The sequence below is a fragment of the Asterias amurensis genome, chromosome 11 (genome assembly GCF_032118995.1).
Source record: "Asterias amurensis chromosome 11, ASM3211899v1".
NCBI classification, from domain to species: Eukaryota; Metazoa; Echinodermata; class Asteroidea; order Forcipulatida; family Asteriidae; genus Asterias; species Asterias amurensis.
The window spans coordinates 22,268,749-22,286,944 of record NC_092658.1 but is presented as its reverse complement, the minus strand read 5'-3'; positions in this window follow the sequence as shown (position 1 = coordinate 22,286,944).

Genomic DNA, 18,196 nt, shown 5'->3' with positions numbered 1-18,196 from the left:
CCTAGGAAAAATCTCGTTTATAAATATCCGCATCTATCATTTTGAAAACGTCAACCGAAACAAAACAACATTAATATCATTGCCCATGATTCGAACTGGGGACCTCCGATTCTTAAGTCGAGAAATATACCGATTGACCAATCCGATCCACAGAAAAACCAAGGAAAAATCTCATTCATAAATACCGGCATCCTCTTTCATGTTGAAAATGTCAAATGTAAACAAAACAACATGGACATCACTGCCGAGGATTCGAACTGGGGACCTCCGATTCTGATGTCGAGAAATCTACCGCTTGACCAATCCGATCCACAGAAGAACGTAGGAAAAATCTCATTCATAAATATCCGCAACTCCTATCATTTTGAAAATGTCAAATGTAAACAAAACAACATTGACATCAATGCCCAAGATTCCATACAGGGGACCTCCGATTCTGATGTCGAGAAATCTACCGATTGACCAATCCGATCCACAGAAAGACCAAGGAAAATCTCATTTATAAATATCGGCATCCTCTTTCATGTTGAAAATGTCAAATGTCTTTCATGTTGAAAATGTCAAATGTAAACAAAACAACATTGATATCACTGCCGAGGATTCGAACTGGGGACCTCCGATTCTGAAGTCGAGAAATCTACCACTTGACCAAATCGATCCACAGCAAAACCTAGGAAGAATCTCATTCATAAATATCCGCAACTCCTATCATTTTGAAAATGTCAAATGTAAACAAAACAACAATAACATCACTGCCGCGGATTCGAACTGGGGTCATCCGATTCTAAAGTCGAGAAATCTACCGCTACAACAATCCGATCAACAGAAAAACCTAGGAAAAATCTCATTTATAAATATCCGCATCTCCTATCATTTTGAAAATGTCAACCGAAACAAAACAACATTGATATCATTGCCCAGGATTCGAACTGGGGACCTCCGGTTCTGAAGTCGAGAAATCTACCGCTAGACAAGTCCGATCCACAGAAAAACCTAGGAAAAATTCATTTAGAAATAACCGCATCCACTATCATTTTGAAAATTTAAAATGTAAACAAAACAAAATTGACATCAATGCCCAGGATTCGAACTGGGGACCTCCGATTCTGATGTCGAGAAATTTACCACTTGACCAAATCGATCCACAGCAAAACCTCATTTATAAAAAAATCTCATTTATAAATACCGAATCCCCGATCATTTTGAAAATGTCAAATGTGAACAAAACAACATGGACATCAATGTCGAGGATTCGAACTGGGGACCTCCGATTCTGAAGTCGAGAAATCTACCGCTTGACTAACCCGATCCACAGAAAAACGTAGGAAAAATCTCATTCATAAATACCCGCATCTCCTATCAGTTCGAAAATGTCAAATGTAAACAAAACAACATTGACATCAATGCCCAGGATTCGAACTGGGGACCTCCGATTCTGATGCCGAGAAATCTACAACTTGACCAAATCGATCCACAGCAAAACCTAGGAAAAATCTCGTTCATAAATACCCGAATCCCCGATCATTTTGAAAATGTCAAATGTAAACAAAACTACGTTGAGATCAATGCCCAGGATTCGAACTGGGGACCTCCGATTCTGATGTCGAGAAATCTACCACTTGACCAAATCGATCCACACCAAAACCTAGGAAAAATGTCGTTCATAAATACCGAATCCCCGATCATTTTGAAAATGTCAACCGAAACAAAACAACATTGATATCATTGCCCAGGGTTCGAACTGTGGACCTCCGATTCTTAAGTCGGAAATCTACCGCTTGACCAATTCGATCAACAGAAAAACCAAGGAAAAATTCATTTACAAATTCCGCACCCCCATCATTTTGAAAATGACAAATGTGAACAAAACAACATGGACATCACTGCCGAGGATTCGAACTGGGGACCTCTGATTCTTAAGTCGAGAAATATACCGATTGACCAATCCGATCCACAGAAAAACTAAGGAAAAATCTCATTTATAAATACCGGCATCCTCTTTCATGTTGAAAATGTCAAATGTAAACAAAACAACATGGACATCACTGCCGAGGATTCGAACTGGGGACCTCCGATTCTGATGTCGAGAAATCTACCGCTTGACCAATCCGATCCACAGAAAAACCTAGGAAAAATCTCATTTATAAATATCGACATCCCCTTTCATTTTGAAAATGTCAAATGTAAACAAAACAACATTGACATCAATGCCCAGGATTCGAACTGGGGACCTCCGATTCTGATGCCGAGAAATCTACAACTTGACCAAATCGATCCACAGCAAAACCTAGGAAAAATCTCGTTCATAAATACCGAATCCCCGATCATTTTGAAAACGTCAACCGAAACAAAACAACATTGATATCATTGCCCAGGGTTCGAACTGTGGACCTCCGATTCTTAAGTCGGAAATCTACCGCTTGACCAATTCGATCAACAGAAAAACCTGGGAAAAATTCATTTACAAATTCCGCACCCCCATCATTTTGAAAATGACATTGTGAACAAAACAACATGGACATCACTGCCGAGGATTCGAACTGGGGACCTCTGATTCTGAAGTCGAGAAATCTACCGCTTGACTAACCCGATCCACAGAAAAACGTAGGAAAAATCTCATTCATAAATACCCGCATCTCCTATCAGTTCGAAAATGTCAAATGTAAACAAAACAACATTGACATCAATGCCCAGGATTCGAACTGGGGACCTCTGATTCTGAAGTCGAGAAATCTACGGCTAGACCAATCCGATCAACAGAAAAACCTAGGAAAAATCTCGTTTATAAATATCCGCATCTATCATTTTGAAAACGTCAACCGAAACAAAACAACATTAATATCATTGCCCATGATTCGAACTGGGGAGCTCCGATTCTTAAGTCGAGAAATATACCGATTGACCAATCCGATCCACAGAAAAACCAAGGAAAAATCTCATTCATAAATACCGGCATCCTCTTTCATGTTGAAAATGTCAAATGTAAACAAAACAACATGGACATCACTGCCGAGGATTCGAACTGGGGACCTCCGATTCTGATGTCGAGAAATCTACCGCTTGACCAATCCGATCCACAGAAGAACGTAGGAAAAATCTCATTCATAAATATCCGCAACTCCTATCATTTTGAAAATGTCAAATGTAAACAAAACAACATTGACATCAATGCCCAAGATTCCATACAGGGGACCTCCGATTCTGATGTCGAGAAATCTACCGATTGACCAATCCGATCCACAGAAAGACCAAGGAAAATCTCATTTATAAATATCGGCATCCTCTTTCATGTTGAAAATGTCAAATGTCTTTCATGTTGAAAATGTCAAATGTAAACAAAACAACATTGATATCACTGCCGAGGATTCGAACTTGGGACCTCCGATTCTGAAGTCGAGAAATCTACCACTTGACCAAATCGATCCACAGCAAAACCTAGGAAGAGTCTCATTCATAAATATCCGCAACTCCTATCATTTTGAAAATGTCAAATGTAAACAAAACAACAATAACATCACTGCCGCGGATTCGAACTGGGGACATCCGATTCTAAAGTCGAGAAATCTACCGCTACAACAATCCGATCAACAGAAAAACCTAGGAAAAATCTCATTTATAAATATCCGCATCTCCTATCATTTTGAAAATGTCAACCGAAACAAAACAACATTGATATCATTGCCCAGGATTCGAACTGGGGACCTCCGGTTCTGAAGTCGAGAAATCTACCGCTAGACAAGTCCGATCCACAGAAAAACCTAGGAAAAATTCATTTAGAAATAACCGCATCCACTATCATTTTGAAAATTTAAAATGTAAACAAAACAAAATTGACATCAATGCCCAGGATTCGAACTGGGGACCTCCGATTCTGATGTCGAGAAATTTACCACTTGACCAAATCGATCCACAGCAAAACCTCATTTATAAAAAAATCTCATTTATAAATACCGAATCCCCGATCATTTTGAAAATGTCAAATGTGAACAAAACAACATGGACATCAATGTCGAGGATTCGAACTGGGGACCTCCGATTCTGAAGTCGAGAAATCTAACGCTTGACTAACCCGATCCACAGAAAAACGTAGGAAAAATCTCATTCATAAATACCCGCATCTCCTATCAGTTCGAAAATGTCAAATGTAAACAAAACAACATTGACATCAATGCCCAGGATTCGAACTGGGGACCTCCGATTCTGATGCCGAGAAATCTACAACTTGACCAAATCGATCCACAGCAAAACCTAGGAAAAATCTCGTTCATAAATACCCGAATCCCCGATCATTTTGAAAATGTCAAATGTAAACAAAACTACGTTGAGATCAATGCCCAGGATTCGAACTGGGGACCTCCGATTCTGATGTCGAGAAATCTACCACTTGACCAAATCGATCCACACCAAAACCTAGGAAAAATGTCGTTCATAAATACCGAATCCCCGATCATTTTGAAAACGTCAACCGAAACAAAACAACATTGATATCATTGCCCAGGGTTCGAACTGTGGACCTCCGATTCTTAAGTCGGAAATCTACCGCTTGACCAATTCGATCAACAGAAAAACCAAGGAAAAATTCATTTACAAATTCCGCACCCCCATCATTTTGAAAATGACAAATGTGAACAAAACAACATGGACATCACTGCCGAGGATTCGAACTGGGGACCTCTGATTCTTAAGTCGAGAAATATACCGATTGACCAATCCGATCCACAGAAAAACTAAGGAAAAATCTCATTTATAAATACCGGCATCCTCTTTCATGTTGAAAATGTCAAATGTAAACAAAACAACATGGACATCACTGCCGAGGATTCGAACTGGGGACCTCCGATTCTGATGTCGAGAAATCTACCGCTTGACCAATCCGATCCACAGAAAAACGTAGGAAAAATCTCATTCATAAATATCCGCAACTCCTATCATTTTGAAAATGTCAAATGTAAACAAAACAACATTGACATCAATGCCCAAGATTCCGAACAGGGGACCTCCGATTCTGAAGTCGAGAAATCTACCGATTGACCAATCCGATCCACAGAAAGACCAAGGAAAATCTCATTTATAAATATCGGCATCTCCTATCATTTTGAAAACGTCAACCGAAACAAAACAACATTGATATCATTGCCCAGGATTCGAACTGGGGACCTCCGGTTCTGAAGTCGAGAAATCTACCGCTACACCAGTCCGATCCACAGAAAAACCTAGGAAAAATTCATTTATAAATAACCGCATCCACTATCATTTTGAAAATATCAAATGTAAACAAAACAAAATTGACATCACTGCCCTGGATTCGAACTGGGGACCTCCGATTCTGAAGTGGAGAAATCTACCGCTTGACCAATCTGATCCACAGAAAAACTTAGAAAAAATCTCATTTATAAATACCGAATCTCCGATCATTTTGAAAATGTCAAATGTGAACAAAACAACATGGACATCACTGCCGAGGATTCGAACTGGGGACCTCCGATTCTGAAGTGGAGAAATCTACCGCTTGACCAATCGGATCCACAGAAAAACCTTGAAAAAATCTCATTCATAAATATCCGCATCTCCTATCATTTTGAAAATGTCAAATGTAAACAAAACAACATTGACATCATTGCCGAGGATTCGAACTGGGGACCTCCGATTCTGAAGTCGAGAAATCTACCGCTTGACCAATCCGATCCACAGAAAAACGTAAGAAAATCTCATTCAAAAATACCCGCATCTCCTATCAGTTCGAAAATGTCAAATGTAAACAAAATAACATTGACATCAATGCCCAGGATTCGAACTGGGGACCTCCGATTCTGATGTCGAGAAATCTACCGCTTGACCAATCCGATCCACAGAAAAACCTAGGAAAAATTCATTTATAAATAACCGTATCCAATATCATTTTGAAAATGTCAAATGTTAACAAAACAAAATTGACATCAATGCCCAAGATTCCGAACAGGGGACCTCCGATTCTGAAGTCGAGAAATCTACCGATTGACCAATCCGATCCACAGAAAGACCAAGGAAAATCTCATTTATAAATATCGGCATCTCCTATCATTTTGAAAACGTCAACCGAAACAAAACAACATTGATATCATTGCCGAGGATTCGAACTGGGGACCTCCGGTTCTGAAGTCGAGAAATCTACCGCTACACCAGTCCGATCCACAAAAAAACCTAGGAAAAATTCATTTATAAATAACCGCATCCACTATCATTTTGAAAATATCAAATGTAAACAAAACAAAATTGACATCAATGCCCTGGATTCGAACTGGGGACCTCCGATTCTGAAGTGGAGAAATCTACCGCTTGACCATCCCGATCCACAGAAAAACTTAGAAAAAATCTCATTTATAAATACCGAATCCCCGATCATTTTGAAAATGTCAAATGTGAACAAAACAACATGGACATCACTGCCGAGGATTCGAACTGGGGACCTCCGATTCTGAAGTGGAGAAATCTACCGCTTGACCAATCCGATCCACAGAAAAACCTTGAACAAATCTCATTCATAAATATCCGCATCTCCTATCATTTTGAAAATGTCAAATGTAAACAAAACAACATTGACATCATTGCCGAGAATTCGAACTGGGGACCTCCGATTCTGAAGTCGAGAAATCTACCGCTTGACCAATCCGATCCACAGAAAAACGTAGGAAAAATCTCATTCATAAATACCCGCATCTCCTATCAGTTCGAAAATGTCAAATGTAAACAAAATAACATTGACATCAATGCCCAGGATTCGAACTGGGGATCTCCGATTCTGATGTCGAGAAATCTACCGCTTGACCAATCCGATCCACAGAAAAACCTAGGAAAAATTCATTTATAAATAACCGTATCCAATATCATTTTGAAAATGTCAAATGTTAACAAAACAAAATTGACATCAATGCCCTGGATTCGAACTGGGGACCTCCGATTCTGATGTCGAGAAACTTACCACTTGACCAAATCGATCCACAGCAAAACCTCATTTATAAAAAAATCTCATTTAAAAATACCGAATCCCCGATCATTTTGAAAATGTCAAATGTGAACAAAACAACATGGACATCACTGCCGAGGATTCGAACTGGGGACCTCCGATTCTGAAGTCGAGAAATCTACCGCCTGACTAACCCGATCCACAGAAAAACGTAGGAAAAATCTCATTCATAAATACCCGCATGTCCTATCAGTTCGAAAATGTCAAATGTAAACAAAACAACATTGACATCAATGCCCAGGATTCGAACTGGGGACCTCCGATTCTGATGCCGAGAAATCTACAACTTGACCAAATCGATCCACAGCAAAACCTAGGAAAAATCTCGTTCATAAATACCCGAATCCCCGATCATTTTGAAAATGTCAAATGTAAACAAAACTACGTTGAGATCAATGCCCAGGATTCGAACTGGGGACCTCCGATTCTGATGTCGAGAAATCTACCACTTGACCAAATCGATCCACACCAAAACCTAGGAAAAATGTCGTTCATAAATACCGAATCCCCGATCATTTTGAAAACGTCAACCGAAACAAAACAACATTGATATCATTGCCCAGGGTTCGAACTGTGGACCTCCGATTCTTAAGTCGGAAATCTACCGCTTGACCAATTCGATCAACAGAAAAACCAAGGAAAAATTCATTTACAAATTCCGCACCCCCATCATTTTGAAAATGACAAATGTGAACAAAACAACATGGACATCACTGCCGAGGATTCGAACTGGGGACCTCTGATTCTGAAGTCGAGAAATCTACGGCTAGACCAATCCGATCAACAGAAAAACCTAGGAAAAATCTCGTTTATAAATATCCGCATCTATCATTTTGAAAACGTCAACCGAAACAAAACAACATTAATATCATTGCCCATGATTCGAACTGGGGACCTCCGATTCTTAAGTCGAGAAATATACCGATTGACCAATCCGATCCACAGAAAAACCAAGGAAAAATCTCATTAATAAATACCGGCATCCTCTTTCATGTTGAAAATGTCAAATGTAAACAAAACAACATGGACATCACTGCCGAGGATTCGAACTGGGGACCTCCGATTCTGATGTCGAGAAATCTACCGCTTGACCAATCCGATCCACAGAAAAACGTAGGAAAAATCTCATTCATAAATATCCGCAACTCCTATCATTTTGAAAATGTCAAATGTAAACAAAACAACATTGACATCAATGCCCAAGACTCCGAACAGGGGACCTCCGATTCTGAAGTCGAGAAATCTACCGATTGACCAATCCGATCCACAGAAAGACCAAGGAAAATCTCATTTATAAATATCGGCATCTCCTATCATTTTGAAAACGTCAACCGAAACAAAACAACATTGATATCATTGCCCAGGATTCGAACTGGGGACCTCCGGTTCTGAAGTCGAGAAATCTACCGCTACACCAGTCCGATCCACAGAAAAACCTAGGAAAAATTCATTTATAAATAACCGCATCCACTATCATTTTGAAAATATCAAATGAAAACAAAACAAAATTGACATCAATGCCCTGGATTCGAACTGGGGACCTCCGATTCTGAAGTGGAGAAATCTACCGCTCGACCAATCCGATCCACAGAAAAACTTAGAAAAAATCTCATTTATAAATACCGAATCCCCGATCATTTTGAAAATGTCAAATGTGAACAAAACAAAATGGACATCACTGCCCAGGATTCGAACTGGGGACCTCCGATTCTGAAGTCGAGAAATCTACCGCTCGACCAATCCGATCCACAGAAAAACCTTGAAAAAATCTCATTCATAAATATCCGCATCTCCTATCATTTTGAAAATGTCAAATGTAAACAAAACAACATTGACATCATTGCCGAAAATTCGAACTGGGGACCTCCGATTCTGAAGTCGAGAAATCTACCGCTTGACCAATCCGATCCACAGAAAAACGTAGGAAAAATCTCATTCATAAATATCCGCATCTCCTATCAGTTCGAAAATGTCAAATGTAAACAAAATAACATTGACATCAATGCCCAGGATTCGAACTGGGGACCTCCGATTCTGATGTCGAAAAATCTACCGCTTGACCAATCCGATCCACAGAAAAACGTAGGAAAAATCTCATTCATAAATATCCGCATCTCCTATCAGTTCGAAAATGTCAAATGTAAACAAAATAACATTGACATCAATGCCCTGGATTCGAACTGGGGACCTCCGATTCTGATGTCGAGAAATTTACCACTTGACCAAATCGATCCACAGCAAAACCTCATTTATAAAAAAATCTCATTTATAGATACCGAATCCCCGATCATTTTGAAAATGTCAAATGTGAACAAAACAACATGGACATCACTGCCGAGGATTCGAACTGGGGACCTCCGATTCTGAAGTCGAGAAATCTACCGCTTGACTAACCCGATCCACAGAAAAACGTAGGAAAAATCTCATTCATAAATACCCGCATCTCCTATCAGTTCGAAAATGTCAAATGTAAACAAAACAACATTGAAATCAATGCCCAGGATTCGAACTGGGGACCTCCGATTCTGATGCCGAGAAATCTACAACTTGACCAAATCGATCCACACCAAAACCTAGGAAAAATCTCGTTCATAAATACCGAATCCCCGATCATTTTGAAAACGTCAACCGAAACAAAACAACATTAATATCATTGCCCATGATTCGAACTGGGGACCTCCGATTCTGAAGTCGAGAAATCTACCGCTTGACCAATCCGATCCACAGAAAAACGTAGGAAAAATCTCATTCATAAATACCCGCATCTCCTATCAGTTCGAAAATGTCAAATGTAAACAAAATAACATTGACATCAATGCCCAGGATTCGAACTGGGGACCTCCGATTCTGAAGTCGAGAAATCTACCGCTTGACCAATCCGATCCACAGAAAAACGTAGGAAAAATCTCATTCATAAATACCCGCATCTCCTATCAGTTCGAAAATTTCAAATGTAAACAAAACAACATTAATATCATTGCCCATGATTCGAACTGGGGACCTCCGATTCTGAAGTCGAGAAATCTACCGCTTGACCAATCCGATCCACAGAAAAACGTAGGAAAAATGTCATTCATAAATACCCGCATCTCCTATCAGTTCGAAAATGTCAAATGTAAACAAAATAACATTGACATCAATGCCCAGGATTCGAACTGGGGACTTCCGATTCTGAAGTCGAGAAATCTACCGCTTGACTAACCCGATCCACAGAAAAACGTAGGAAAAATCTCATTTATAAATACCCGCATCTCCTATCAGTTCGAAAATGACAAATGTGAACAAAACAACATGGACATCACTGCCGAGGATTAGAACTAGGGACCTCTGATTCTGATGTCGAGAAATCTACGGCTAGACCAATCCGATCAACAGAAAAACCTAGGAAAAATCTCGTTTATAAATATCCGCATCTATCATTTTGAAAACGTCAACCGAAACAAAACAACATTAATATCATTGCCCATGATTCGAACTGGGGACCTCCGATTCTTAAGTCGAGAAATATACCGATTGACCAATCCGATCCACAGAAAAACCAAGGAAAAATCTCATTCATAAATACCGGCATCCTCTTTCATGTTGAAAATGTCAAATGTAAACAAAACAACATGGACATCACTGCCGAGGATTCGAACTGGGGACCTCCGATTCTGATGTCGAGAAATCTACCGCTTGACCAATCCGATCCACAGAAGAACGTAGGAAAAATCTCATTCATAAATATCCGCAACTCCTATCATTTTGAAAATGTCAAATGTAAACAAAACAACATTGACATCAATGCCCAAGATTCCATACAGGGGACCTCCGATTCTGATGTCGAGAAATCTACCGATTGACCAATCCGATCCACAGAAAGACCAAGGAAAATCTCATTTATAAATACCGGCATCCTCTTTCATGTTGAAAATGTCAAATGTAAACAAAACAACATGGACATCACTGCCGAGGATTCGAACTGGGGACCTCCGATTCTGATGTCGAGAAATCTACCGCTTGACCAATCCGATCCACAGAAAAACCTAGGAAAAATCTCATTTATAAATATCGACATCCCCTTTCATTTTGAAAATGTCAAATGTAAACAAAACAACATTGACATCAATGCCAAGGATTCGAACTGGGGACCTCCGATTCTGAAGTCGAGAAATCTACCGCTTGACCAAATCGATCCACACCAAAACCTAGGAAAAATCTCGTTCATAAATACCGAATCCCCGATCATTTTGAAAACGTCAACCGAAACAAAACAACATTGATATCATTGCCCAGGATTCGAACTGCGGACCTCCGATTCTGAAGTCGAGAAATCTACCGTTTGACCAATTCGATCCACAGAAAAACGTAGGAAAAATCTCATTCATAAATATCCGCATCTCCTATCATTTCGAAAATATCAAATGTAAACAAAACAACATTGACATCAATGCCCAGAATTCGAACTGGGGACCTCCGATTCTGATGTCGAGAAATCTACCGCTTGACCAATCCGATCCACAGAAAAACGTAGGAAAAATCTCATTCATAAATATCCGCAACTCCTATCATTTTGAAAATGTCAAATGTAAACAAAACAACATTGACATCAATGCCCAGGATTCGAACTGGGGACCTCCGATTCTGATGCCGAGAAATCTACAACTTGACCAAATCGATCCACAGCAAAACCTAGGAAAAATCTCGTTCATAAATACCCGAATCCCCGATCATTTTGAAAATGTCAAATGTAAACAAAACTACGTTGAGATCAATGCCCAGGATTCGAACTGGGGACCTCCGATTCTGATGTCGAGAAATCTACCACTTGACCAAATCGATCCACACCAAAACCTAGGAAAAATGTCGTTCATAAATACCGAATCCCCGATCATTTTGAAAACGTCAACCGAAACAAAACAACATTGATATCATTGCCCAGGGTTCGAACTGTGGACCTCCGATTCTTAAGTCGGAAATCTACCGCTTGACCAATTCGATCAACAGAAAAACCTGGGAAAAATTCATTTACAAATTCCGCACCACCATCATTTTGAAAATGACAAATGTGAACAAAACAACATGGACATCACTGCCGAGGATTCGAACTGGGGACCTCTGATTCTGAAGTCGAGAAATCTACGGCTAGACCAATCCGATCAACAGAAAAACCTAGGAAAAATCTCGTTTATAAATATCCGCATCTATCATTTTGAAAACGTCAACGGAAACAAAACAACATTAATATCATTGCCCATGATTCGAACTGGGGACCTCCGATTCTTAAGTCGAGAAATATACCGATTGACCAATCCGATCCACAGAAAAACCAAGGAAAAATCTCATTTATAAATATCGGCATCCTCTTTCATGTTGAAAATGTCAAATGTAAACAAAACAACATGGACATCACTGCCGAGGATTCGAACTGGGGACCTCCGATTCTGATGTCGAGAAATCTACCGCTTGACCAATCCGATCCACAGAAGAACGTAGGAAAAATCTCATTCATAAATATCCGCAACTCCTATCATTTTGAAAATGTCAAATGTAAACAAAACAACATTGACATCAATGCCCAGGATTCGAACTGGGGACCTCCGATTCTGATGCCGAGAAATCTACAACTTGACCAAATCGATCCACAGCAAAACCTAGGAAAAATCTCGTTCATAAATACCCGAATCCCCGATCATTTTGAAAATGTCAAATGTAAACAAAACTACGTTGAGATCAATGCCCAGGATTCGAACTGGGGACCTCCGATTCTGATGTCGAGAAATCTACCACTTGACCAAATCGATCCACACCAAAACCTAGGAAAAATGTCGTTCATAAATACCGAATCCCCGATCATTTTGAAAACGTCAACCGAAACAAAACAACATTGATATCATTGCCCAGGGTTCGAACTGTGGACCTCCGATTCTTAAGTCGGAAATCTACCGCTTGACCAATTCGATCAACAGAAAAACCAAGGAAAAATTCATTTACAAATTCCGCACCCCCATCATTTTGAAAATGACAAATGTGAACAAAACAACATGGACATCACTGCCGAGGATTCGAACTGGGGACCTCTGATTCTGAAGTCGAGAAATCTACGGCTAGACCAATCCGATCAACAGAAAAACCTAGGAAAAATCTCGTTTATAAATATCCGCATCTATCATTTTGAAAACGTCAACCGAAACAAAACAACATTAATATCATTGCCCATGATTCGAACTGGGGACCTCCGATTCTTAAGTCGAGAAATATACCGATTGACCAATCCGATCCACAGAAAAACCAGAGAAAAATCTCATTTATAAATATCGGCATCCTCTTTCATGTTGAAAATGTCAAATGTAAACAAAACAACATGGACATCACTGCCGAGGATTCGAACTGGGGACCTCCGATTCTGATGTCGAGAAATCTACCGCTTGACCAATCCGATCCACAGAAAGACCAAGGAAAATCTCATTTATAAATATCGGCATCCTCTTTCATGTTGAAAATGTCAAATGTCTTTCATGTTGAAAATGTCAAATGTAAACAAAACAACATTGATATCACTGCCGAGGATTCGAACTGGGGACCTCCGATTCTTAAGTCGGAAATCTACCGCTTGACCACATCGATCAACAGAAAAACCTGGGAAAAATTCATTTACAAATTCCGCACCCCCATCATTTTGAAAATGACAAATGTGAACAAAACAACATGGACATCACTGCCGAGGATTCGAACTGGGGACCTCTGATTCTTAAGTCGAGAAATATACCGATTGACCAATCCGATCCACAGAAAAACTAAGGAAAAATCTCATTTATAAATACCGGCATCCTCTTTCATGTTGAAAATGTCAAATGTAAACAAAACAACATGGACGTCACTGCCGAGGATTCGAACTGGGGACCTCCGATTCTGATGTCGAGAAATCTACCGCTTGACCAATCCGATCCACAGAAAAACCTAGGAAAAATCTCATTCATAAATATCGACATCCCCTTTCATTTTGAAAATGTCAAATGTAAACAAAACAACATTGACATCAATGCCAAGGATTCGAACTGGGGACCTCCGATTCTTAAGTCGAGAAATATACCGATTGACCAATCCGATCCACAGAAAAACCAAGGAAAAATCTCATTTATAAATATCGGCATCCTCTTTCATGTTGAAAATGTCAAATGTAAACAAAACAACATTGACATCAATGCCAAGGATTCGAACTGGGGACCTCCGATTCTTAAGTCGAGAAATATACCGATTGACCAATCCGATCCACAGAAAAACCTAGGAAAAATCTCATTTATAAATATCGACATCCCCTTTCGTTTTGAAAATGTCAAATGTAAACAAAACAACATTGACATCAATGCCAAGGATTCGAACTGGGGACCTCCGATTCTTAAGTCGAGAAATATACCGATTGACCAATCCGATCCACAGAAAAACCTAGGAAAAATCTCATTTATAAATATCGACATCCCCTTTCATTTTGAAAATGTCAAATGTAAACAAAACAACATTGACATCAATGCCAAGGATTCGAACTGGGGACCTCCGATTCTTAAGTCGAGAAATATACCGATTGACCAATCCGATCCACAGAAAAACCAAGGAAAAATCTCATTTATAAATATCGGCATCCTCTTTCATGTTGAAAATGTCAAATGTAAACAAAACAACATGGACATCACTGCCCAGGATTCGAACTGGGGACCTCCGATTCTGATGTCGAGAAATCTACCGCTTGACCAATCCGATCCACAGAAAAACGTAGGAAAAATCTCATTCATAAATATCCGCAACTCCTATCATTTTGAAAATGTCAAATGTAAACAAAACAACATTGACATCAATGCCCAAGATTCCGAACAGGGGACCTCCGATTCTGAAGTGGAGAAATCTACCGCTTGACCAATCCGATCCACAGAAAAACTTAGAAAAAATCTCATTTATAAATACCGAATCTCCGATCATTTTGAAAATGTCAAATGTGAACAAAACAACATGGACATCACTGCCGAGGATTCGAACTGGGGACCTCCGATTCTGAAGTGGAGAAATCTACCGCTTGACCAATCCGATCCACAGAAAAACCTTGAAAAAATCTCATTCATAAATATCCGCATCTCCTATCATTTTGAAAATGTCAAATGTAAACAAAACAACATTGACATCATTGCCGAGGATTCGAACTGGGGACCTCCGATTCTGAAGTCGAGAAATCTACCGCTTGACCAATCCGATCCACAGAAAAACATAGGAAAAATCTCATTCAAAAATACCCGCATCTCCTATCAGTTCGAAAATGTCAAATGTAAACAAAACAACATTGACATCAATGCCCAGGATTCGAACTGGGGACCTCCGATTCTGATGTGGAGAAATCTACCACTTGACCAAATCGATCCACACCAAAACCTAGGAAAAATGTCGTTCATAAATACCGAATCCCCGATCATTTTGAAAACGTCAACCGAAACAAAACAACATTGATATCATTGCCCAGGGTTCGAACTGTGGACCTCCGATTCTTAAGTCGGAAATCTACCGCTTGACCAATTCGATCAACAGAAAAACCTGGGAAAAATTCATTTACAAATTCCGCACCCCCATCATTTTGAAAATGACAAATGTGAACAAAACAACATGGACATCACTGCCGAGGGTTCGAACTGGGGACCTCTGATTCTTAAGTCGAGAAATCTACGGCTAGACCAATCCGATCAACAGAAAAACCTAGGAAAAATATCGTTTATAAATATCCGCATCTATCATTTTGAAAACGTCAACCGAAACAAAACAACATTAATATCATTGCCCATGATTCGAACTGGGGACCTCCGATTCTTAAGTCGAGAAATATACCGATTGACCAATCCGATCCACAGAAAAACCAAGGAAAAATCTCATTCATAAATACCGGCATCCTCTTTCATGTTGAAAATGTCAAATGTAAACAAAACAACATGGACATCACTGCCGAGGATTCGAACTGGGGACCTCCGATTCTGATGTCGAGAAATCTACCGCTTGACCAATCCGATCCACAGAAGAACGTAGGAAAAATCTCATTCATAAATATCCGCAACTCCTATCATTTTGAAAATGTCAAATTTAAACAAAACAACATTGACATCAATGCCCAAGACTCCATACAGGGGACCTCCGATTCTGATGTCGAGAAATCTACCGATTGACCAATCCGATCCACAGAAAGACCAAGGAAAATCTCATTTATAAATACCGGCATCCTCTTTCATGTTGAAAATGTCAAATGTAAACAAAACAACATGGACATCACTGCCGAGGATTCGAACTGGGGACCTCCGATTCTGATGTCGAGAAATCTACCGCTTGACCAATCCGATCCACAGAAAAACCTAGGAAAAATCTCATTCATAAATATCGACATCCCCTTTCATTTTGAAAATGTCAAATGTAAACAAAACAACATTGACATCAATGCCAAGGATTCGAACTGGGGACCTCCGATTCTGAAGTCGAGTAATCTACCACTTGACCAAATCGATCCACACCAAAACCTAGGAAAAATCTCGTTCATAAATACCGAATCCCCGATCATTTTGAAAACGTCAACCGAAACAAAACAACATTGATATCATTGCCCAGGATTCGAACTGCGGACCTCCGATTCTGAAGTCGAGAAATCTACCGTTTGACCAATTCGATCCACAGAAAAACGTAGGAAAAATCTCATTCATAAATATCCGCATCTCCTATCATTTCGAAAATATCAAATGTAAACAAAACAACATTGACATCAATGCCCAGAATTCGAACTGGGGACCTCCGATTCTGATGTCGAGAAATCTACCGCTTGACCAATCCGATCCACAGAAAAACGTAGGAAAAATCTCATTCATAAATATCCGCAACTCCTATCATTTTGAAAATGTCAAATGTAAACAAAACAACATTGACATCAATGCCCAGGATTCGAACTGGGGACCTCCGATTCTGATGCCGAGAAATCTACAACTTGACCAAATCGATCCACAGCAAAACCTAGGAAAAATCTCGTTCATAAATACCCGAATCCCCGATTATTTTGAAAATGTCAAATGTAAACAAAACTACGTTGAGATCAATGCCCAGGATTCGAACTGGGGACCTCCGATTCTGATGTGGAGAAATCTACCACTTGACCAAATCGATCCACACCAAAACCTAGGAAAAATGTCGTTCATAAATACCGAATCCCCGATCATTTTGAAAACGTCAACCGAAACAAAACAACATTGATATCATTGCCCAGGGTTCGAACTGTGGACCTCCGATTCTTAAGTCGGAAATCTACCGCTTGACCAATTCGATCAACAGAAAAACCTGGGAAAAATTCATTTACAAATTCCGCACCCCCATCATTTTGAAAATGACAAATGTGAACAAAACAACATGGACATCACTGCCGAGGATTCTAACTGGGGACCTCTGATTCTGAAGTCGAGAAATCTACGGCTAGACCAATCCGATCAACAGAAAAACCTAGGAAAAATCTCGTTTATAAATATCCGCATCTATCATTTTGAAAACGTCAACCGAAACAAAACAACATTAATATCATTGCCCATGATTCGAACTGGGGACCTCCGATTCTTAAGTCGAGAAATATACCGATTGACCAATCCGATCCACAGAAAAACCAAGGAAAAATCTCATTTATAAATATCGGCATCCTCTTTCATGTTGAAAATGTCAAATGTAAACAAAACAACATGGACATCACTGCCGAGGATTCGAACTGGGGACCTCCGATTCTGATGTCGAGAAATCTACCGCTTGACCAATCCGATCCACAGAAGAACGTAGGAAAAATCTCATTCATAAATATCCGCAACTCCTATCATTTTGAAAATGTCAAATGTAAACAAAACAACATTGACATCAATGCCCAAGATTCCATACAGGGGACCTCCGATTCTGATGTCGAGAAATCTACCGATTGACCAATCCGATCCACAGAAAGACCAAGGAAAATCTCATTTATAAATATCGGCATCCTCTTTCATGTTGAAAATGTCAAATGTCTTTCATGTTGAAAATGTCAAATGTAAACAAAACAACATTGATATCACTGCCGAGGATTCGAACTGGGGACCTCCGATTCTGAAGTCGAGAAATCTACCACTTGACCAAATCGATCCACAGCAAAACCTAGGAAGAATCTCATTCATAAATATCCGCAACTCCTAT